Here is a 25,140-nt window from a genome sequence, read left to right as displayed (position 1 = left end):
AAGGGGCCATGGTGTAAACAGCGGTTCGGTGCTGCACGGCAATTTCAAATTACAGGAGGGAAAAAAAAATCTTTTTTGGGGGGGGGGATTTTTTCTTTTTTTTGGCCATTTTTGGGACCTGAAGGTCCAGGTCCACAATGTCCGGTAAGTGGGGTGTCCGGAAAGTGGGTGTCCGGATAGTATAGGGATTACTATATATATATATATATATATATATACAGTTACTTCTCAACTAACATGAGTTTAAAAAACGCGTTTTCGTTTTAACGAGCAAATATTAAGGCAATATGTTTAACTAACAAGGGTTTCTCGATGTAACGCGAATTTACACGTACGTGATTGTTTCAAATTAGCCGCGTGCACATTGGACAGTCCCGAGCTGATAGACCGTGTCTGGCAGTTTATGCATAAATACAATTTTTTATTTGTCAATTGCTTAAACTGGTTTTGTTCGACTATAATATCTGAAAATGAAGTTTGGCCCCATTCTGAGCAATTTGGCTCATTTTTGGACAAAATTTGGCCAGGAAAGTGATGGTAGATCTAAATTGTTACAACTTGATGCTGCAGAACAGAAAGAAGAAAACCACGCAGACCAAGATAGAGCAGTTCTTTATGAAGAAGACAGAAACCTTAAGGGAGTTATCTTCATCACCAGTAGCACGATAGTCAGAGGAAGAGGAAGAAGAAGGACAGCAGAGCGAGGAGGGACAAAAAATTTAGGGTGGGGAGCGGCGGGAGGTGGGGAGGGGTAAGAAAGGACAGCAGTAGACGACGAGTGATGCATAGATGAAGTGAGGCTGTGTTGTTATTGTTTGTGACCTACTTACTGTAATGAGAATGTTGCTTTTACTGTAGTGTTTTTATGACCTACTAATGCATTAATAATGCTGAGGAACTTTCACAGTGCCGTGAATGAAGCAGAATTGAAAGAGAGTCCACGAAAAAAACGAACAGTATGTATTTGGGGAGAAGTAAATAATGCTTCGGCCCAACTATACAGTTTATATATACTGTTTATATATATCTATATCTATATCTATCTCTCTATCTGTCTGTCTATATATATATATAAAGTTGACCCTTGATTCAGTGGACTAATAGGGAGGGGCGACTGTCCATTGCTTGTAAAAGTCCGCTGCTTGAAAATGAAGGGAAAGATAGCCTAAAACTCAAAAATTAGCAAAAGAAAAACAATGGTATCGAAGATGAGGTTCAGCGACACTATCATGGACTAGTTTACCTCACAATACGCCATATTCTATGGACCCATTATATTACAACTTGCTTCATGGTGTACTGTGCAGTAAAGTACAGTACTGTGTTGTAGTAATTTTTTTGTTCAACTACAGTATCATTTATTTTTGTACCTGTAAAGAGAAATAATGTATGTAGTTAGAAATGAAGAAAGATGTACAGTATTACGACTCTCTGTACTGTATTACAGTATTATGATTCTCTGCCAGCAGATATTGTCCATTGCTTCCAAAATCCGTTGATTTGGGGTCCGTAGAATTGAGGGTCAACCATATATATACTGTATATATCTATCTATCTATTGCCAGACGCCATAATCCCATAATGGATGGCCATTTGACTTTGAGTTACTTGTTTTATGGGGAGGGACACTAATCCTCCACCAACCCACTTGTTGACATGTAGGGAACACTTATGGTTTAGTTATATGGTTACCACCCAGCATTGTAAATGGTTTCTTGGCTTACAGGAAACCATTTGGCTTGTCTCTCAATGTAAAGCTACCTGTAATGGAAAGAAAAGCATTAAGAAGTGAGAGGAACGATGGGAGAAATAGGAAGAGAGGAGGACAGGCACAGAAAAAGAATGATAAAGGCTAAGGAAGAAGTAGGCAGCACTATATCTATATATACAGTAGTCCCTCCAATATCCAATGTAATAGAGCCAACGGCATGTCCGGATACTGATCCCATCCAGATATTGGGCCCCAGCCTTCTGGACTTGTACTTATGGACCCTAACTCAGAAAAACACCTATACAACTCCCTCTGGACATGCATAGCACCTATTTAAGACCCAAGTCACACCAATAAGGGACATAAAAGACTGAAATAAATGCAAAAGAACCATAAAATGAGGTTTTTGAGGAAGGTTTATACAATATTAAACATTCTGGGTACTTACAACAAGTCCCTGGCTCCTGGACTGGTAGTTATGGACCCTAACCTAGCCTGACTCAGAAAAACACCTCCCTACTGCACATGCATAGCACCTAATACACTATTCACACCAATAAGGGACATAAAAGAGTGAAATGAGGTGTTAGAGGTAAGTATGGAAAAAACCGTATAGTACAATATGAAACATTCTGGGTACTTACAGCAAGTCCCTGGCCATCTCGATGAATAACCCGCCTCCTCTCAGACTCTGACAGTAAGAAGGAGTTCCTGAAGCACTTGCAGTACACTGTTCATAAAGTCTTGCATAGAACTTAGTCATTTGCACTCAGAATTCCATTCTCTTAACACAGCGCACTCTTGTCGTACCTGCGCTCCATTGTACCTTAATGAAATGAGTGTTGCACTCTGCACTTTAAGTCTTTCCACTCTTGAAACCATTTTCTAAACAAAACACACTGAAGTTAATTTATGTTACATTTACAGTCCATTAAATTTTTGTCTTTTCACTCACAACTCTAAATCCTTAATGCTATGCACTGCTTTTTTCACTGCACAACACTGTAAATTCCCGTGTGGTCTAGTGGAGAAGTTCTTGGCATCTAATCACTGTCAGAGTCTGAGAGTAGCACATGCAGGTGATCTAGGGGTGTGTCGCTAGGTCGTGGTGATGGCGTACCCACTGCAGACAAACTCGCGTCGAGTGGTGACTCCATCTTGCCTGATGTGCTGGGCTGTGACTCGGAGCATGAGGGCCTGTCTTGGGGAGGCAATGGAGTGGAGCCAGGGCTGGGCACAGCGGGGGTCACGGGCCTGAAAAAGCTGTCAAATCATTGATTGATGCAAGGAACGACGATTTTGACGATTAATGATGCGCTGCCTGAAAGCGTGCACTTCCTCCACAAGTCCCAAGGGCCCCATCTCCCTGTCGCAGTCTGGGTGCTCCAGGTAGTCCAGAATGAACTCTAGGTGTTCCCGGAGTGTGCTCAGCTTGGGGATGGCTGGAGTAGTGTCACGCTGAGAGGAGTCTGCATCATCGTCGCCGTCCTCATCAGAATCTTCAAACTGGGTACTGATACCTGCAACTGAAGATGCGATCTCGATATCAGACATGGTCTGATACCCAGGATCGCTCTCGTTGTCATCCAACCACTCACGCACTTCGTCCACATCAACATCGTTGCCATGCGCACGTAGACGTGCATGGAAGTCATCCATGTCAAAACCTAGGAAATCGTGCTCCACATCTGTTCCGAGAAGCAGACGAGACCAACCATTTTCTAGAGTCTTGACAGGGATTTCCTTCCATGCACTGGCCCAGCTGTAGATGGCAGACTTGATGTTGTAGCAGCGAATGTTTTCCAAAGTCTGCTGGCCTCGTGTGTCCCGTCCCTCCCTGTCCTCGTCCTCGTCCTCGAAGACAACCATCACCTCGTCCAAGAACTTCCGCCGGTACAGCCTCTTCGTTGCCACGATCACTCCTTGGTCCATTGGTTGGATGAGAGCAGTAATATTAGGTGGCAGAAACATGCACCTAATGCACCCATTCTCAGCCACCAACTCCTTGTTGCACGGGTGGGCAGGTGCATTGTCGAGGAGAAGGAGGGCCTTTACCTGGTAGCGTGGGATTCCCAGTTTCTCCGTCTGGTAATGGATGACCTCCTTGACAAAATGGCGGTGGAACCAGTCTTTGAAGATGTGGGCTGTGAACCATGCCTTCAAGGAATGGTACCAGATGACAGGAAGGACATCCATCACCCCACGAAGATGCCGAGGCTGCTTTGCATGGCCAACAATAACGGGCTTGAGCCGGTGCATGCCGTTAGCATTGGCACAACACAAAGCAGATATCCGTTGCTTGGAGAGCTTGCGGCCAGGTACACGCTTCTCTGTCTCCTCGGCTAGAGTGTTCGTAGGCAAAGAGCGATAGAATAAGCCAGTTTCGTCAGCGTTGTAGACTTGACCGAGAATTAGGCCCTCCCTGTTGATCAAGCCCTTCACTTTGTGCCGAAACTCGTCAACTCCATCCTCGTTGGCGTCCAAAGCTTCGCCATGAGACTTACGGTTGGTAAGGCCATGTCGTAACTTGAACGCGAAGAGCCAACCTTCGGATGCCTTGAAGTCTAGGGCGTCATGAAGCCTTGTGAACTTCTCAGCAACAGCCTTCAGCTCCGTGCCTTGCACCATCACACTGGCAGCATGTTGCTGTTGATACCAAATCAACGTAGAGTGGTCAACTTCTGCATACTTGGGAGTATACATCACCTTCCTCTCCACGTTGCGTTTGCTTTTCGACAAGAAGTCAGCTGTGTACTGCATGAGTTTGTCTCGGGATCTCTTAATATCAAACAAAGTAGGTCAGGCCAGGTTGAATTCACGGAGGATACGTGAGGTAGACCATCCCGCATCCACCTTGTCCAATATCTCCCTCTTCTTCTCCAGAGTCAAAACCACTCTCTTCCTCTTCTCAGGCGGCGGGGCCATCATCACACACACGAAGGAGAGGCACGAGAGCAGCCGGAGAGCCTGCAGCAGGTAAGGCACCACCACAAAAGCGAGCATGTGGGCAGCCATGACGACGAGCGTGCACACACAACAAGAGATGGGCGGCAAGTAGGGAGGATGCAGGGATGCTTTAGCAGATGTCGGCGGAACAGCGCACCAAAACACAGCTCGCCCGCGCCGCGTGCGCCAACTTCAAATTACAGGCGGGAAAAAGTAGGATTTTTTTCTAATTTTTTGCGGTTTTTGGCCCATTTGGGGAATATTGGATCCTGGGACAAAAATGTCCAGTTATTGGGGGTGTCCGGAGAATGGGCGTCCGGATATTGGAGGGATTACTATATATATATATATATGTATATACAGGTACACTCACCTCTCACATAACGTGCGATCAGAGAACATGGAAACAGTCACAGCATGGCCCTTTTTTTTTTTTAGTCCAAGATATGGTCAAAATGCAATTTTGACAAATATTATGCAGGTGGGGAAATTGCCCATTTCTTAAAAGAATGTACTACACTGCTATGATAGCAAAAATGCGGGCTGATGCCAAAAATTATGGAATACAGTGGGGCACCAATTTTCGCGCCTAATTGGGTCCAAAAATAATGCGCGAAAGTGGAATTAGCGAAAGTTGGGGCATTGTCTTTATGGCAAAAAGGCTAATTGGTTCCCGGTTATCCTAAAGTAACATCAGATTTTCATTTTCACTTGCAATACAGTACATCAAATCACTATTGTACATTGCATTGTGAGATACAAACAATAAAAACTGTACAGTACACATTATATGAGGAGAAACATACCACAGAGACCAGGTTGAGGTGTTTAATGGATGTTGGGGGTAAGTATCCGAGGCGCGTGGCAGGCTTATTTAGCCACGCCAGACGTATTGGCACCACCTCTTGCTGCCTCGCTACCACTCTCTCTCTTTGCCTCCTCAGATGCAACTCCCCCCACACCACCAGGCTCTCCCCCCACACCACCAGGCCCTTTCCCCACACTACCAGGTATAGTAGAGGCCATTGAACCGTGAGAATCCAACACAATGGAGCTAGCACGCTCGTACACAATGGCGGGAATGGGTGGACAGAGTGTTGACATGACGTCATTCAAGATGGCGGTGGGTTGCGGGCGGGCGGTGCAGGAAATTCAAAGTTCAAAATATTGTCCCAAACCCAAAATTTGTGCGCGAAAATCGATTTTTTTCAAGCGAAAGTGGAAGTTAGGGAATATTTGGTGCATGCCGCGAAAGTGGATTCCGCGAATCCTGCTGTAGCGAAAGTTGGTGCACTACTGTATTTAGTCATTACACGAGACAACCGGTCAAAACATGGTAAAAAAAAAAACAGACAAAATGCAGGCAGATTTAGTCATAGCGTGCGTTGCATCTGCCCATGACGTATCCCCTGATCCTCCCTGCCTCTTGGCGGTTTGCCAAGACCAAGCCACAGGTTATGCCAATTTTGCTAGGTACTAAAATGCATGTATGAGATTTGGTACTTATGGTAGTCTTAATTACATCTGGTACAACTTAGAAAAAAAGTGCCAACCAATTTTTTTTAAGGATCTGTGATGAGCATAACATAATAGAAATAAGCTGTTTAACTTTATTTAAGAAGTGGCACCAGCGTCCATACGGGACATATCTTTATGAAACTTCAGTACGTATTAGACCTATGCAGTGCACATGATGCACTTAAGTCACGAGTCTACTATGAGGCCAGAAGAAAGTGCTTGGATTTACTTAAAAATGAACAAGCCACAATATTCGCAGAAATTTAGAAAGGTGTGGTTAAAAGACGTAAAGTACAAAAACTGGCTTCTCAAGGTCCCTGAAGATGATAGAAATGGATTTTGTAAAATTTGCAAGTGTACTTTGCAAAATTGCGACCTTGAGAAACACAGAAACACAAACAAACATAAGAAAGCTGCAGAGCCTTTTAGTAGAGTGTGACACAGTTCTCCCATTTAAGAAACTTGGTGAAGCATAAAAAGTGGAGGGAGCTTTGGCCATGTTTGACCTGTTGATTAGTATTGACCTATTTCCTCAATATTGTGCAGAAAAAAAGTGCTATAACTTGATTACAAAAATGTAGGAGGGGGGATGAGTAATATTAACGACTTTTGATAGAATGGTTAGCGACATTTTAGCAACTTTTAGGCATGAAACTCTTTAACATGTAAACATATGACTGTATAACGCAGAATTTTCAAAAAGCGGGACCTCCCAGGAACAATATTTGCGCGTTATGTGAGCAGTGACTGTATATATATATATACAGTATATAAAACATACAGTAGAAGCTTGATATAACGGAATAATAGAACCAACCCCTGTTCCGTCATATCACACTGTCCGCTTTATCAAGCTTCTGTTAAAAAACCGTAGATAGATCGGAATTTTCCAGTAAATTGCGATTTTTCCTATATTTTTTTCCCTCCCTTGTGACCTGAAGCCTACACACACATGCTACACACAGTTGCTACTAAATACCTTCTTATGCTGCATACAGATGCTGCCTATGCTAGTCACAACCCATAATGATACACACAGCAGTCAGAACCCACAATAATAATAATACACTACTAATAAATAAAACAGTAAAAACCTCACCTCCAAACGTGGGGGTTATGCACTTGTTTGCAGAATTATGCCTGACACAGGTAGCCATACAGCACCCCAAAACTTGTGTCAGGCATGATGGTTGACTATTCACAGTCTGAGTCCCCCATCATCAGCACTAGGGGAGGCACTAGGGTGATGGTGAGGCTGGGGATCATCAGGGAAGGTATGGGTGAGGGTGTCATGGCCAGTGTCCCTTGGGAAGAGGTTGAGGGGAGAGAAACATCAGATTCTGTTGGGGGGAGGCTGTTAGTGGATGGCAAGGAAATATCGGAAGTCCAGCTGTCCTTCCTTTCCCTGGGTGGATGTGACGGTGGTGTTTTGAAGAATTTGTGGATCTTTGTCTGCCGTTGCTCGTACAGATCCCTTTGAATCTTCTTTATTTTTGTTCGCTTCTCCCTCAGGTGGGGGTAGAAGCTCTGCAGATTCTCGTAGTTGGAGTCGAGGATGTAGTCAAGCAGAGCATCTACACAATCTGAGGCATGGGAGGCTCTTTTCTTCAAATTTGCGAACTCTGTCACATCTTCCTCGGGTGGAGGCTCCTCTGCTGTCACCTCGGCCACGATCTCGTCCTTGGTCTGGATGTGGAAGCCAGGGTCACCAGCATCGAGATCCAGCCACTCCTGGATCTCCTCCAGCTCCTCCTTAGCCTCTCCTGCTCGCCTTCACTCCTCTGCCGTGAACCCTTCAAAGGTGGCAGCTTCGTCCTCCACCCGCTGAGCCACGTCCCTCTGCCCGAACATGGCATTCCACCCATGCATGATGGTCCTGTTGGCTACAGCGTCCCATGCTTTCCGGATGTTAATGACCGTATCATGCATGTTGTAGTTCTTCCATGCCTCCACACTCCTTCCCCTCGTATCCTCCTCTTCTGTCTCTGGCTCCATCTCCACCACTAGGACATCATCCAGCATTAGCCTCCTATAATGCCTCTTGAAGATGTTTATGATACCCTGGTCCATGGGCTGTAGTTTGGAAATGGTGTTGGCATGAAGGAACATGGTATGAATCTGCCTGTCGTGTGTCACCAGGATCTCCTCTGAGGGGTGAACTGAGTGAATTTTTCTCTTTGAAGGTTGGGTTGAAACAGGGATGTGTCATGTCTCCATGGTTGTTCAATCTGTACATGTATGGGATAATAAAAGAGCTACAAGGTAGGGTAGTGGATGTTGGAGTGGCCTTGGTGAGAGAGGGTAGTGTTTGAAAACACCCTGAACTGTTGTTTGCAGATTATACTGTGTTGTTGAGTGAAGACAAAGGAGAGCTGCAAGGCTTGGTGGATGAGTTTGGGAGAGTGTGTAAGAAACGGAAACTAAAGGTGAATGTAGGGAAGAGTAAAGTGATGGTCTTTGAGAGAGGTGAAGTCAGTGAATGTACAGCGAGGTTGGATGGTGAGGAATTGGAAAATGTGAGTACGTTTAAGTACTTGGGTAGTGTGATGAGTAAGGATGGAGGTTTGGAGGGTGAAGTGCTTGAAAGGGTACAGCAGGGAAGAAAGGTTGCTGGTTCCTTGAAAGCAGTGATAAGAAGCAGGGAAGTGAGCATGGAAGTGAAAAAGTTACTACATGACAGTATTGTGATACCAACTCTAAAGTATGGAAGTGAAGCTTGGATGTTGCTGGAAGGACACAAGTCAAGAGTGAGAGCAGTGGAAATGAGTTATTTGAGAGGAGCCTGTGGAGTCACATGGAGAGACAGGCTGACAAATGAGGATATAAAGGAGCGTTGTGGTGTGGATGTGGATGTGGATGTGATAGGAAGCGTTAGGAGGAATACTGTTGAGGTGGTTTGGCCATGTGGAGAGGATGGAGGGTGAAAGACTGATGAGGAGAGTGTATGTGAGTGAGGTGGAGGGGAGAAGAGGGAGGGGGAGGCCGAGGATGAGATGGAGGGATGGGGTGGAGAGGTATATGAGAGAGGGGGGTGTGAGTTGGGAGCGGGGCAGTGAAATGGTGGAGGACAGGGTGACGTGGAGGCGATTTGTTTGTGGCCACCCCAAATGGGGCTGAGGCGTCTGGCAATAGATAGATAGAATAGATATATATATATATATATATATATATATATATATATATATATATACAGTTCAGTAAAACCTAACTATAACGGACCAAATGAGGCCCAAACCATTCCAAAAAAAGGAAAATTCTGATGAAAGCGACAACTGGACTTCCCTCTGCCAACATGGATCTTTTTCGATATCACATTAGTCCGAATCGCACCAACTTCTTTTTTTCATTAGCGCTGTTGCTTAACTACTTGTTATCCAACTCATATACGGCAATCTACATCCTCAAAATCCTGACCCACTCCACTGCCCATCCAACTTCCATCATCAAGGTCATGACAAACACCCAATGCCCATACAAAGCCTGTCATCAAGATCACGACAACCACCCAATGTCCATCCAACAATCATCATCAAGGTCAAGACAACCACCCAATGCCCATCCAACCCCCATCATCAAGGTCGAGACAACCACCCAGTGCCCATCCAACCCCCATCATCAGGGTCATGACAACCACCCAGTGCCCATCCAACTCCCATCATCAAGGTCACAACTACCTAAACATCCTCATCCTTCACCATTCCCCTGCCCAGGCTGGACTGAGGTCAGGCAGTCCGGACTGCTTCTGGCTTTATTGGACTCTTCCTGTTATATAAGACTTTAGTCCAGTAGGCTCTTCAAGTCCGATAAAAACGAATTCCACCATACTGAAGTCTGTTATATGGAGGTTTTACTGAATATGCATATATATATATATATATATATATATATACAGTAGAACCTCGGTCCTCGAACACAATCCGTTCTGGAAGGCTGTTCCAGGACCGAATTGGTCGAGAACCGAACTAATTTTCCCCATAAGAAATAATGTAAATCATTTTAATCCGTTCCAAGACCCCAGATGCTTACCTATTTAAGTTTCAGCACTGGTACCAGTGCTTTCCGTTACGAGGTGACTATATATTTCTCTTGCCTTTTCACAAATTATATACTCACTAACACTGTCTCCTGCTAACTGTTTCTCATTGATGAAGATAAGCAATAATTTTTCCACTTCTTCAATTATTTTCTGCACTACTTTCCTCTTTTCACTGCCAGTAGCCGTACTGGATGAACTTGCTTTCTTTGGAGTCATTATTAGGGGCTAATACTGCACTGAATCAAGAAAAATGTGAAGCACAGCAGGACGACCACGTTGACGAACAACAAAGGTGGACGCGTGTCTGTCGGTCGGCCAGCTTCCCTTCGTTTGGCTACGTTCAGGTTGGTTGAGGTCCGATATTTTGGTCGACCTCTGGAGCAAATATTTCTTGAATTTTTTGGTCGAGGTCCAATTTGTTCGACATGTGAGACGTTCAAGGACCGAGGTTCCACTGTACTTGAAATACAACCCCCTGCGGAGACACCCACCCTAGGACGGCCCAACGGCCCCACACCCACCCCAGAAGGAGACCACGGAGGGGCAAGCAGAGAGTGCACCAGGCCCGAGCCAGATGGGCCCAGGTGTACCACGGCCCTACGCCCCTCTTTCCCTCAACACGGCCAGCGACAACTAAACAGTATCGGCGCACTACATCACAGCCAGACCAACACGTGCCAGGATCAGGGTGGGACTTGTCCACAGACAGTCCCAGGCAGCACCGTGGTATCGGCCACTGCACATAATGGGGAAAGGTCGGCTACTGTACGCCCTTCAGCTGTTGCCCCCTGTAGCACTGCATTATCGGCCACTGTATGTACCGGGGACGGGTCAGCCACTGTACGCCCTTCAGCTGCAGCCACCCCTGGAACCAGCCCCGCAGTAGCGGCCACTGTATGCCCCAGGTTGGACATGACAGCCACTGTACACATGTTGGCTGGCAAGCCAGGCAAAGGCAGAACTGCGGCGTCGGCCACTGTACATCTGGGAAGGGTTGGCCACTGTACGCCCATCATCTGCCTCCTCCGCAGGGAACAGCACCATGGTGTTGGCCACTGTACAGTATATACTGGGGAAGGGTCGGCCACTGTACGCCCTTCAGCTGTTGTCCCTAGGGCCTGTGGAACTGCGACGTCAGCCACTGTACATGTTGGGGAAAGGTCTGCCACTGTATGCTCTTCAACCACAGTCTCTGGGACTACCCCTTCGGAGGAAGTCTCTGGCTCGGCCCACCTGCCATCCGGAGACCAAGCAGGACGCCCCTCTCACTCTCCTCACAGGTATAGTCCCCCGGAGGAGCTGCCGTTCGAGGAGTGGTGGCAGGGCCCTATCCTGGGAGAGAGGATCCACGCCCTACAGGTTGCCCCTGGATGACACCCGTTTCTAACGGACGCCACCCGGAAGGGACGCCGCAGGCAGCTCCTGACGGCTGTCTGGCCCAGTGGTGACTGCAGCCCCCAGCCACCCAGGGACGTCCCCAGAAGACCGCAGTCACACCCGGACAACCTCACCCCCTGCAGTAGTCCACAGACGAAAGGGTACGCCCGACGACCAGCCTCCACGCCGGGTGCCACTTATGATTAGCCCAGGTTTCAGCAGCCCAAGAAGCCCAGTAGTGTAATCCCAGTGTCACCATATGAATCAGGGACTGACAGTGTCTGTGTTATATGTCTTATACATACCTGTGGTACAGTGAAGACTGATAGTGTCCATACTCAACATAGTGGCATCTCTAATGTACAGTGAGAATTGCCTAAGTCTAGAACTAACAAGTGATACACTAGGACTATATGGTAAAGACTGTTCAGACTGTCCCTACAACAGTACAACCACTGTGTATTGTTGATGCATAGTCCTGATCGACACCGACTATACTTGTATATATTGTGTGCGGTAATTGTTGTATACCAAAGCCTGACATTGTCCAGATAACCTGTACTGTATATAATTGTTTTATATTGTAAGGAAGTCAAATTAAGTCAATGTGTGTGTAAGGGTGGTCTGCCGAGTTTTTATGCCCTGTTCCTCCTGTTGTGTGTTCTAGTTCTTGTCTAGAAAGAGGACCCCACTCAGTAGCTAGTGTTTATAGGATGAGAAGTCGACCTTAAAACACCTAGCTTAACACTGGTGGCCAGCGGTGGATCTTGACCCGATCAGAATACAGAGAGGAACAAAAACAGGGAAATCTAGCACAATGGTGACCAAATTCCACATCCAGCTGCCAAAATTTGATCCCAAGCAATACAACATCAATGTATACCTGGTTAAACCAATACTGGACATAGGCCTTGAAAATGAGAGAGAAAAAATATCTGTCACTCTGCCACACCTGGGCAAGGCAGTATCAAGCATAGCCTCAAAGATCGTCCTGGAACTAAAATGGGAGCATTTTGTACAAATCGTGAAACAGGCGATCACGCCATCCCTGGGCAAAGTTGTAGTTCTATCTGAACTTACCCTCACCTACAACGGAAACCTGGACGACACACTCATCCAGGCCAGGCGACTCATCACCTTCACCTACCCGGAGACCGATGCAGTCACATGGGAACAACACATATTTAACACCCTGTTGAGGATCCTCCCTAGTACCATTAGGGAGCATTTCACCATTTGTGACCCCTTGAGAGACCTTGACTGGGACATGCAGCTTGTGCGCCGCCTCCTAGCCACTCGCCCCACCCCCCAACCGATCAGTGCAGCAAGCAAATTCCATACTCACAGGATGGCTTAACATCAGAAGCAACGAACACCCCCCCTCCCAATCCAACCATGAACCAACACCATCTGTACCTACTGTAGAGCACACCCTTAGAAAAGACACCCCAACCCCAAAGAAAAACCAAACTTAATATCCATCAACCCATGGGAATTCACTGCCTGCAGCCGTAGCTGCCCCCTCCACAACATACGTGAACAACTAAAGGCTGCACGGCACAGGGCAACCACACAGGGGGATCGTGAGGTCTTGTCTCTAGAAGACGAAGGCCCCGAGGACGATGCTTCACCCACGACCTATGTCGATCCTGGGGAAATGGAGCCTGAAGAGGAGGACGCCACATAGCAAATGAATTTTTAGGTCTGTCCCCACACCTCCCCATGGTGGTGGGGGCCATTTCACAGAAATACCGCCCTCCAAGTCTACTGCAAAATGAGGCTGAACGGGGTGAAGGCGAGGCTGATGGTTGATGCAGGAGTGACCAGATCTTGCCTCTACATGCATTTCTACTGCCACACCTCTGCCTTCGGCCCGTTCCTCCTCACCTCAGCCCACCTCGTAGACGCAGGGGATGGCCCCCTGCCAATACGCAGGGAGACCTGGGCCCTTCGGACCAACACCCACCAACAAGTCTCCACCAAGCACAAATTCATCGTGTTTGGCCACGCCTATGATGGCTACCTGGTGCTGGATCTCTTACAGAAACTTCATGTGAACATCGACTGCCACAAACAGCGCCTCCAATTTCAAATACCTCCAGCCCCCCCTGCCCAGCCAGTCTGCACATGCACACCACCCCCCCTTGCCCCCCCACCCCATCCTCCACCTTACCCCCCACCCATGCCCAACAACCCTCCCCACCCCACCTTCCTCGCAACCATTGCTTCCGCCATAACCATCCCCTTCCAACACAAGGCCTAGCTACACCTGAACAGACCCAGCGGCACCTCCGTCCTGTTCTCTCCCATCCTACCACCGGGGGCCTTCTACTCCTGTCTATTGTCACCCACTTTCCTCCCCCCCCACCTCCGAGCAGTACGCATTGTGAATCTCGTCACCATGCCGCTCACTGTCCCCCAAGGATTAGTGGTAGGAGATATGAAAGAAGCCGAGCCTTGTGGAACTCCCCCCTTTCACCTGCTACCCTACCCTCCCTACCTGAACACCTCTCACCTCACCAAGCTAACAGCCTTCGGTGACTTCTCCTGAACTTCCAAGACCTATTCTTCTTAGGTCCAGCTGACATCGGGCACACCACATACCTCCACCACGAAATCCACACCACAGGACCATCTATCTGACAACGCTCACAGTGAAACAAAAATAAACAGTGGGCGGAGGAAAACCGGCAGGTCCAGGACATGCTAGATGCCGGCATTATCTCCCCCTTCACCAGACCGTGGTCCTCACCTTTGTCCTCGCCAAGAAAAGGATGGCACCATGCCGTGGACTACAGAAGACTTAACGATGTGACCACAAAGGACGCCACCCCCCTACCCAGGATAGACGACACCCTTGACTCCCTACACGGATCATCAGGGTTCTCCACCCTAGATCTCCAGTCAGGGTGACTCCAAGGATAGAGAGAAAACAGCCTTCTCCACCAGTAATGTCAAACATTACGAATTTAATGTCCTCCCCTTCAGGCTCTGCAATGCCCCTGCCACATTCTTCTGATTGATGGAGTTGGTCCTCAGCGACCTTACCTGGGAAATCTGCCAGGCGTATCTAGACGACGTGATTGTTTTTACCCAGACATGGGCCGACCGCCTCCAACGCCTCAAGCAAGTCCTTACGCTCATACGCCAAGCAGGACTCAGGCTCAAGCCCTCTAAATGCGTCCTGGCCGAACGATCCGTCTCCTTCCTAGGTCACATAATCTCGGCAGAGGGCATTTCTTCCGATCCCGACAAACTGCGGGCCATCGCAGACCTCCCACTACCCAAAGATGTCCATGATGTGCGCGCCTTCCTCGGACTAACCTCCAACTATCGGTGTTTCATGAAGGGCTTCGGCGACATCGCAAACCCCTCCATGATCTAACCAAGAAAGGCGAACCATTCCTCTGGACCGATGGCCGAATCACTGCCTTCAACACACCAAAGTCAAAACTCATCACCACCCCAATCGTTGCCTTCCCAGACTATACCCTGCCTTTCCATCTGTACACAGACGTGTCTCTGGTTGCAGTTGGTGCAGTGCTAGTCCAGGTACAAGAGGGGTGAGAACATATCATCGCCTGCACCAGCTGCACCCTCAACCAAGCTGAAAAAAACTACACACCCACAAAACGTGAATGCCTCGGCATTATATGGGCATTTCTGAGCATACATCTCAGGCACCCACGTCACGATCATCACAGATCATCAGTCCCTTCAGTGGCTGCGTCAGTCAAATACCAACAATGCCCAGTTAATCAGATGGAGAGAGGCACTGGAGGAATTTGACTTCGAGATCGCCTACAGACTACACACCAATGCTGACGCCTTGTCATGACTCCCCATCAACTCCATCCATGCTATCCCTGACCTTATGCAAAAATGGCAGGACAGGGAATGACCACTCTGGATACCACCCCAGACATTGTCCAAGCTCTACCAGCACGGCGACCACCTGTTTACCCAGGACGGACATATAGTCCTGGACCCTGATTCTGCCCATGATGCCATGACTCACCTCCACTCCAATAACGGGATCCAACTCAGCACCAAAAAACTTCTGCAAGTCTTTAATGACATCTGTTGGACACCCGGCCCCTCCAACCTGGCCAAAAAAATTATCCAAGCTTGCCGAGCCTGCTCACTGGGAAATGACATCTCTTGCACACCTGGGCCATCAGGAAAAATCACTCCCTCAAGCCTTGGCAACTGCTATCTGTTGACATAGTCAGGCCCCTACTACCCAAAGCCGGTTACAAATATGTCATAACATTCGTCGACATCTACTCGAAATTCCTCATTGCCTGCCCTGCCAAGGAACACCATGCCGTGGCTGTAGCCAAAGCACTAGTCTGGAACGTCTTTCCATACTTTGGAATTCCCTAGGCCCTTCACTCGGATAACGCCCCAGAATTTACTGGCAAAGTCTGGGGAGAACTAGCCACCCTGTTCAGCTACCAGATCTCACACTCCTCTCCCTATTGGCCCCAGGGGAACGGAGTATACGAGAGGAGCCATTGTTTCCTTCTCAACCAGATACGAATACAAAAACAAGAAACGGGCAACGAAGACTGGCCAGCACGTCAAAATAATACAGTGGGGCAAGAACACCTGCCTGAGAGACGACGGAATGACCCCACATGAACTGGTGTTCGGAGAAGCTCCCTTCCTTCTACCCCTCAGACACCACCTCCAGCCCCCCTCCCCACCCCCCACCTCCAACCCCCTACCTCCAACCCCCTCCACCCCCTTAAAAGGCAGTTGCACCACCTACAACAGCAACAGGATCTCCAACCAGACATTGCGACATCCAACCCCTACAAAGCTGGAGATTCAGTAGTGGTAGCAAGCCTGCCATTTCCAAATAAAATCTCACCACACTTCGAGGGACACTACACTGTCGTCAATGTTCCCAACCCTTACCAAGTCACTATACAACACCACGGCAACACATGCACACATCGTAACTGTCATGTGCGACCATTCCACACAACACTCAACCACTCTCCCCCAAGCCGCACACACTCCACCCCCCACCACGTCACACCGCCATCCCCTACTTTCCAAGAACTGTCCTCCAATTCATACCATTACTATTTCACACCCTCCTCCTCTGCCTCACCTTCCACCACCCCCTCACTCACCTCGCCATCTTCCAGCCCCCATCACCCCTATGGGACCCCGATGCTTCATTAATGACCTCACCTCACACTGCCACGCCACCGCCACCTGACACACATGAAAATGCCTCGGAACCCACCTACACCACCATCGACGCTTCGCCACATCCACTTCCCCGCCCTATGCCCACACCTACCCAAATACCTACCACCCCTACAACAACCCCCAGCTGCACCGCACCACACCCCAGCACATCACCCCATGGCCCCACCACCTCCTTCCGCTCACCACCACCTACACCACCAAACCTTCACCTGTGTACAACTGGCCTACACCAGGCACAGTGGAAACTTCCACCCACCCAATTCCCCAGGGGGAGGATTCACACCTGCCCTAGACGTCCCCATAAAACCCAAGCCACCTCGTCTCTCACCAGCATACAGCCAGAAGACCTCCAACACTCACCACCGCCAGAGATGAGGATGCAGCGCACCACTTGGTCCCCTGTGCAAGGGCCCAGCTGAAGGATATGGGGGGGCGCCTCAGCTACTCTGCTTCCTCTGCCGTACACCACACACCTCCACCCTCCACATTACATACGCCCCACACCAGGAACCCAACCAGATCACACACCACTGGACCACCCTCCTCCATCACTTCACACTGAAACACCGCACCTCCACCTCGGACACATACCACCTCCAGCCACGGGGACGTGACTTCTTCCCTGCCAACGGTGGTGAAATACACACCCACGGAGAGACACCCACCCTAGGACGGCCCCACGGCCCCACATCCACCCCAGAAGGAGACCACGAAGGGGCAAGCAGAGAGAGCGCCACGCCTAGGTGTACCAACGCCCTCAACGCTGCCTACGACAGGTAAACAGTACCGGCGTACTACATCACAGCCGGACCAACACACCAGGATCGGGGTGGGACTAGTCCACAGACAGTCCCAAGCAGCACTGCGGTATCGGCCACTGTACGTACTGGGGAATGGTCAGCCACTGTACGCCCTTCAGCTGTTGCCCCTTGCAGCACCGTGGTATCAGTCACTGTACACCCTGGATTGGACGTGACGGCCACAGTACGCACGTTGGCTGGCAAGCCAGGCAAAGGCAGAACCGCGATGTCGGCCACTGTACATATCGGGGATGGGTCAGCTACTGTACGTCCTTCATCTGCCTCCTCCTCAGGGAACACCACCGCGATATCGGCCACTGTACGTACCGGGGAAGGGCTGGCCACTGTATGCCCTTCAGCTGTTGTCCCTAGGGCCTGTGGAACCACAATGTTGGCCACTATACGTGTCGGGGAAGGGTCAGCCACTGTACGGCCTTCATCTACAGTCTCTGAGACTACCTCTTCTGAGGAAGTCTCTGGCTCGGCCCACCTGTCATCTGGAGGCTGAGCAGGACGCCCCTCTCACTCTCCTCACAGGTATAGTTCCCTGGAGGAGCTGCTGTTTGAGGAGTGGTGGCAGGCCCTATCCTGGGAGAGGGGATCCATGCCCTACAGATTGCCCCTGGATGACACCCATTTCTAACGGATGCCACCCGGAGGGGACGCCGCAGGCAGCTCCTGATGGCTGTCTGGCCCAGTGGTGACCGCAGCCCCCAGCCACCCAGGGACGTCCCCAGAACTCTGGGGTGAGATCTCCTGAGCCCATCCAGCTGATGACCCTCCGCCAGGAGCAGGCGATGACAGGCGCTTCCGTTGGCTTTGTTCGGCCCCAGTCCTGAGGGCCACCTCCCAGGTCGAGGCTCCACCAGGAAAGGGCCTCCCTGTACTCCAGACCGCAGCAACACCTGGACAACCTCACCTCCTGCAGTAGTCCTGTGCCTCCTACGGAAGGGTACGCCCGACGACCAGCCTCCCATGCCTGGGCACCACTTATGATTAAACCAGGTTTCAGCAGCCCAAGAAGCCCAGTAGTGTAATCCCAGTGTCACCATATGGACCAGGGACTGACAGTGTCTGTGTTATATGTCTTATTCATACCTGTGGTACAGTGAAGGCTGACAGTGTCCATATTCAACATAGTGGCACCTCTAATGTACAGTGAGAATTGCCTAAGTCTAGAACTAACAAGTGATACACTAGGACTGTATGGTAAAGACTGTTCAGACTGTGCCTACAATCACTGTGTATTGTTGATGAATAGTCCTGGCCAACGGTGACTACACTTGTATATATTGTGTGCGGTAAATGTTGTATACCAAAGCCTGACATTTGTCCATATAAGCTGTATTATATGTAATTGTTATATACTGTAAGGAAATCAGATTAAGGCAGTATATGTGTAAGGGTGGTCTGCTGAGTTTTTATGCCCTGTTCCTCCTGTTGTGTGTTCTAGTTCCGGTCTAGAAATAGGACCCCGCTCAGTAGCTAGTGTTCTTAGGATAAGAAGTTGACCTAAAAACACCTAGCATAACAGAGACCATTAGGCATCCCTACATTGAGTGGGTGGATGATGGGCACCCCACCTACTACCTACCACAAAATATATACTTTGTACAGGAAAATATTTATACCTGACTTCCAATCCTCCGGGACTCTACCTTCTTCCCAGGCCAATCTGCACATCTTCCACATCCATTCTACTACTATCTCTCTCCCATGCTTCAGCATTTCACCACAAACTCCATCAATTCTTGGGGCTTTCCCAATTTTAACTTTCTTCATTGCATCCACAACTTCCATCCTACTGATTTATTCTTCTATTCTCACATCCCACTGTCTCCCAGCTACTTACACTTGCATTACTATCATTCTCTATGTTTAACAGTTCCTTAAAATATTCTCTCCATCTGCCCACTTTTTCTCCCTTCTCCACTAGCAGTCTACCATTTTTATCTTTCACTCCCCAACTAACTTCTTTGTCACCCTGTCTAACTCTCTTTACTTCTTTTCTTACATTTCCTCCACTTTACACTCAGATTCCTTCCAAATTCCTCATCCACTTTCTTACTAATCTTTTCACCTCTCTCTTCCTCTCTGCAAATAACTTTTTTCCATCTCTCAGCTTCTTCTACACTCCTGTTTCTCACTATATGCTTTCTTCTTTTGTGCCACAGCCTCCCTTACCTCTTCATTCCACCATGCTGTTCCCTGCACCCCTTTTCGTATTCTTTTCACCCCATACATCACCTTACATGCTGCACAGATTTCTTCTGTGAATATCCTGCACATACCTTCCATGTAGGAAAAGAAAAAAAGATGGTGCTGGTACTGCCCAACACGTGAAACTGCAGGAGTGCCCCATGCACAGAATTTACAAATGTACGAGTATATTTTTTCTCAATAAATTGCCAGAATTATTATTGTGATTGGTGGTAGCCTAGGTGGTGGCAACCATCATCCACTAACTTGATGTAGCGCTGCCTACTTCTTTCTTCACTTTTTTATCATTCTTTTTCCTGTGTCTGCCCTCCTCTCTTCCTATTTCTTCCATCTTTCCTGTCACTGTTTATTGCTTTTCTTTCCTTTTCATTTGGCTTTACATTGAGTGGCAAGCCTAATGGTTTCCTGTAAGCCAGGAAACCATTTACAGTGCAGGGTGGTAACCATGTAACCATACCATACATGTTCCCTACTTGTCAACAAGTGGGTTGGCTGAGGTCTATTGCCCCTCCCCATAGAACATCTGATTTAAAGAAAAATGGCCACCCTTTACGGGACTGTGGCATCAGGCTATAAAGTGATAGATAGATCATTGTGATAGATTTCAAGTTCCAGAAATGTGAACAGTAGTTTTAAAGAAGACTACACAACTTCAGTTTTACAAGCAAACTGAGGCAATTGGCCACTCCACATGTCAGACTTTCAGGTTGATTCAACTTCAGAGTAAATCCATCACTGATCATTCCTCCCTACTTACGTAATTCAATTGACTAGGTTAAATGGAATGATTCAGGGATGAATAAATTTCAGGTGCGAATCACTCATGTTGTTCTCTGTCTGTAGGATGCAGCAGCAAACGTCAACAAACCTAACTTGGTTTATTAACATTAATGTTATTTCTGGAAAATTTGGGTGTCATAAATAGATTATACAGTTATGAAAGATGATTGCTGTCATAAAATTTTCATCATTTATTAGTGGGAACTCTCTTGCTTTTTGTCCCAACATGCAATAATAGTAGGCTATGGTGTTATGCCAGAGAGCACTTGAGACCCTATAGAAGGGGTCTCTAGATAGCACAGGGATATTGACATGCAATGATGTCACATGCAAATGAATGTTTTGATTGGGCACTGGACCTCTCCTGGCCATTGCATGTTATTTTTGGCTGCAGCACCTTTCCTGGGACTTCTGGGACAATGGACCCCCCCTACCCCCCCCCCCCCCCAAAAAAAAAAAAAAAAAAAAAATCCTCAGATTATGTAATTGTTCCATACTAAATATCCCCAGTGTGTGTGTGTGTGTGTGTGTGTGTGTGTGTGCGTGTGTAACATATTAAATAAAATTAGTACTAAAGAAATGCATGTTGGACGCGAGGCCACTGTACTATTTTACGATTAAGAAGACACCAAGGCATGGCTTATGACTTTAATAGCTTCATCAGATATACAGACTTTCAGATAACGGTACAGATAACAATGAACTTCTTTGGTAGCATAAAAGTTAATATTTCTTAACATTGAACTGTATACAAAGTACGGCACAGTACTGCACATACAGTATTAACACTGCAACTCAATTAAAACTAAATCACAAATATATACTTATTTAAACCTTTTACTGCAATAATCATACTTCTATTAGTTATTTAATGTCCATTACCTCTAATCTTATTCAGTAGAGAAATTCTTTGCAGTTAAAAAAATTTAGAAACAATCTCACTTTCACAACAATGGTACAACTTGGATGTTTTACTCTGGTTAACACTTCACAGTTTTGCTGAGCAGAGAAATCCTACACAGTCAAAGAGTTAACAAAGTTGAGGGTAGAATGATAATCATGGGGGAAAAAAAAAAAAAAAAAAAAAAAAAAAAAAAAAGGTTATTTCCACAATGTGAATAACAGTAAGATAAGTTTCTGGCCTATCAATAATTACTCCTCTTATTCAGTAAAATACGTTGACAGTTACAAGGCACAAAGAACTAGTCATACCTTACATGAAAAATTATAACTCTTGTTCAAGGTGGGGGGCGCGGTAGCACAGTGGTAGTGCGCCGGACTCGTAATCGGGGGATTGTGAGTTCGAGCCTCGCCCGGGCTGCCGTGCCGGGAGTGGTAGCTCGCTCCTGTAACCCTAGCGGGGCTATATAGTCCAATACAGGGCTTAGCTCGGGGGAACTCCATTTCTCCCATTTTTTTCTTGTTCAGGGTGCAATAAGGGATCATAATACTTGTTAGATCCATGGTGATTATTTGCAGAGAACTTTTGTGACAATGTTCTTAACTCCTTGAGTACGATTTTTTTTTTTTTTTTTGACAAAATTATTTAATGCAGCTTAGGGAAGAACCCTCAAACTAAACTGGTCAGGAACTATCCTTCTTAACCCATTCACTATGAGAGATATCACCTTAGCTGAATAAGCCTGTCTGGCAGTACCAGAAGTTAAAAACTGACACACAGCAAAAAGTGAATTGAAAACAATATCGTGGTGAAGGGGCAAATGTGCTCTAATTCTCCTGACCTTATTAGCATCTTGTAAGGGGTATAAAGCCTAACCATACCATATGCTCATAAGCATTTCATATAAGGTTAGTATGACTGAAATCAAGTGATTTAAAACTTGTTTAAAACAAGATTTAAATCTGCAATTTTTGACAGACTGAACATCTCATGTCATAATACTGTATCAATAATGCATCAATTTCACAAGCACTTCTATTTACCTACTAATTTATTTTGTGAAAAAGGACTGCACAAGCACTGTAACACATAAGCATAATTAAAAATTATGATTTTACAATCATTGGATGAAGAAGACTTTCTTTGATTAAATAATTAAGAAATGTACTGTGATTTTTTAAAAAATAAAAAATTGCAGTACCACAGATTTCATGTTTATTTTTTATTTCTTAAGACATTCAGGATTACCAGCAGTTAATATTGTTTTAATAAAATTATTTATATATTTATACAGTAATCCCTCTAATATCCGAACGCCCAATATCCGAACATCCCCACTAACCGGACATAATCCTCCTGGGATCCAATATTCCCAAAATGGGCCAAAAACTGCAAAAAATTCGAAAAAAATCTGACTTTTTCCCTCCCATAATTTGAAATTCCCGCCTGGCGCCAAACAGCTGTTACACCATGGTCCCTTCACCCCTTCCTTCCTCCCCTCCCCCTCCCTGTCAGGTTGCCATTTGGTATTTTTCATTACCAAGTGTGGGCCAATTTGGTAATGAAAAATTCGTTTGGTAATGCATTAGAATAATGCATTACCAAATGGATTTTTCACATGTATGAGGATACACAGGATGGAGATGGTGGATTGTTTGCTCTCTCTGATTAATCTGCTACCCTACATAGTGTGAAAATAATCAACATGGTGTTAGTTATAAGGAGAGTGATTACATGTATTTCCACTTGTATATATAATTAGTGAAGAATATATGCTAGCTTTACGAATTTGGTAATGAAAAGTTATATTTGACAATGAAAGTTGAGGAGATTGGTAATGTGGCTGTTGCGATCTGGCAACTCTGTTACCCCACCAACATCAACAGTCACAGCTTAACTCCGATGGAGAGCAGATACTCATAACAGTGCAAGCCACAGGTGCTTGTTTTTTGTGAATAAACAGTGAATAAACTGCAATACCTTGCCACTAGAACACACAGGAATTTACAGTGTTGTGCAGTGTTAAGAAATTAGAATTTAGAGTGCAGAGGATTAACTGTGGACTGCAAACTGGCGGTTCAAACCAGTCCAAGACCAAGGGACTTGTAAGTACCCAGAATGTTTAATATTGTATAAACTCACCTCTAAAACCTCATTTTATGGTTCTTTTGCATTTATTTCAGTCTTTTATGTCCCTTATTGGTGTGATTTGGGTCTTAAATAGGTGCTATGCATGTCCAGAGGGAGTTGTATAGGTGTTTTTCAGAGTTAGGGTCCATAAGTACTAGTCCATAAGCTGGGGCCCAATATCCGGACAGGACCACTATCCGGACCTGCCTATGGCTCTATTGATCCGGATATTGGAGGGGTTACTGTATTTTTATGCAACGGAAGTTTGTCTAAATCAAGACATTTGGCAGTACTGAACTATATGCAAGGTAACCGATACCATTTCATTATGGCCACCCCAAATGGGATTGAGGCGTCTGGCAATAGATAGATTCATTCATTAATTCATTGCCAGACGCCATGTATCCCAAACGGGGTGGCCAAGGGCTTAGAGTTAATTGTTTTACAGGGAGGGGCACTAATCCTCCACCAACCCCACTTGACACATAGGGATGCCAACAGCATCTGGCGTTCCCAGGCGGTCACCCATCCAAGTACTAACCAGACCCAACGTTGCTTAACTTCGCTGATCGGACGGGAAGCGGTGTACTCAACGTGGTATGGCCGTTGGCATTAGATAGACAGACTAATAATATGTCATATCTAACAAAATGGTTCCAATATCTTATTATTTCATCAGCTTTCAGGAATGGACAAAATAAAGGTGGTATTACCTTACAGTTCTACATAAAAAGTGGTGACTGTCATATCAGAGAAAAAGTATACCAGGGCTTGATCAAGAATATATGTAATTGATTTATCTGTGCTTAAAAATAATAATAATAATACTGTACGGTGTCTCTGAAATGTCTCAAGTGGACTCAGTACATGCCACCGTGATATTGCCATTGAATGTTGAATGTGAGTACAGTGATAATCTTGCCATAAAATATAATGAAATTATGTTGACATCTTTTCTTTAACTTTGTAAAGCATACTGTTAAACCTTGTATGCATTATCATAGTGCATATGTAAATACATACTGAATGGCTCGAGAGTTCATGTTAATAAGAATAAATCTGTCTATCTATCTATTGCCAGACACTAATCCCATAAGGGGTGGCCACAAACAAATCGCCTCCATGTCGCCCTGTCCCCTGCCATTTCACTGCCCAGTTCCCAGCTCATACACCCCTCTCTCATATACCTCTCCACTCCGTCCCACCATCACATCTTTGGCCTCCTCCTCCCTCTCCCCCCTCTGCCTCATTCACATAAACTCTTCTCATCAGTCTCTCACTCTCCATCCGCTCCATTTGGCCAGACCACCTCTGTGTGTTTCTCCTAATGCTTCCTATCACATCCACACCACAATGCTCCTTCACTTCCTCATTTGTCAGTCTTTCTCTTCATGTGACTCCACAGGCTCCTCTCAAATAAATTATTTCCACTGCTCTCACTCTTGATTTCTGCCCCTCTAAGAAGGTCCAATCTTCACTTCCGTGCATTAGAGTT

General features: G+C 46.6%; 1 non-coding gene across 1 annotated transcript; it reads right to left on the bottom strand.

Moving 5' to 3' along the window:
• Positions 1 to 24,137: 24,137 nt before the first annotated feature.
• Positions 24,138 to 24,256, bottom strand: LOC145407351 (5S ribosomal RNA). The gene has a single exon (XR_013898712.1). It is a non-coding gene; the product is annotated as a 5S ribosomal RNA (ribosomal RNA).
• Between the last annotated feature and the right edge of the window lie 884 nt (positions 24,257 to 25,140).

Source organism: Coenobita brevimanus, chromosome 72 (assembly GCF_032717465.1).
Source record: "Coenobita brevimanus isolate Jiangsu-jjx chromosome 72, ASM3271746v2, whole genome shotgun sequence".
Lineage (NCBI taxonomy): Eukaryota > Metazoa > Arthropoda > Malacostraca > Decapoda > Coenobitidae > Coenobita > Coenobita brevimanus.
Note: the sequence above shows the minus strand (reverse complement) of the source record. Positions and strands in the feature narration are given on the sequence as shown.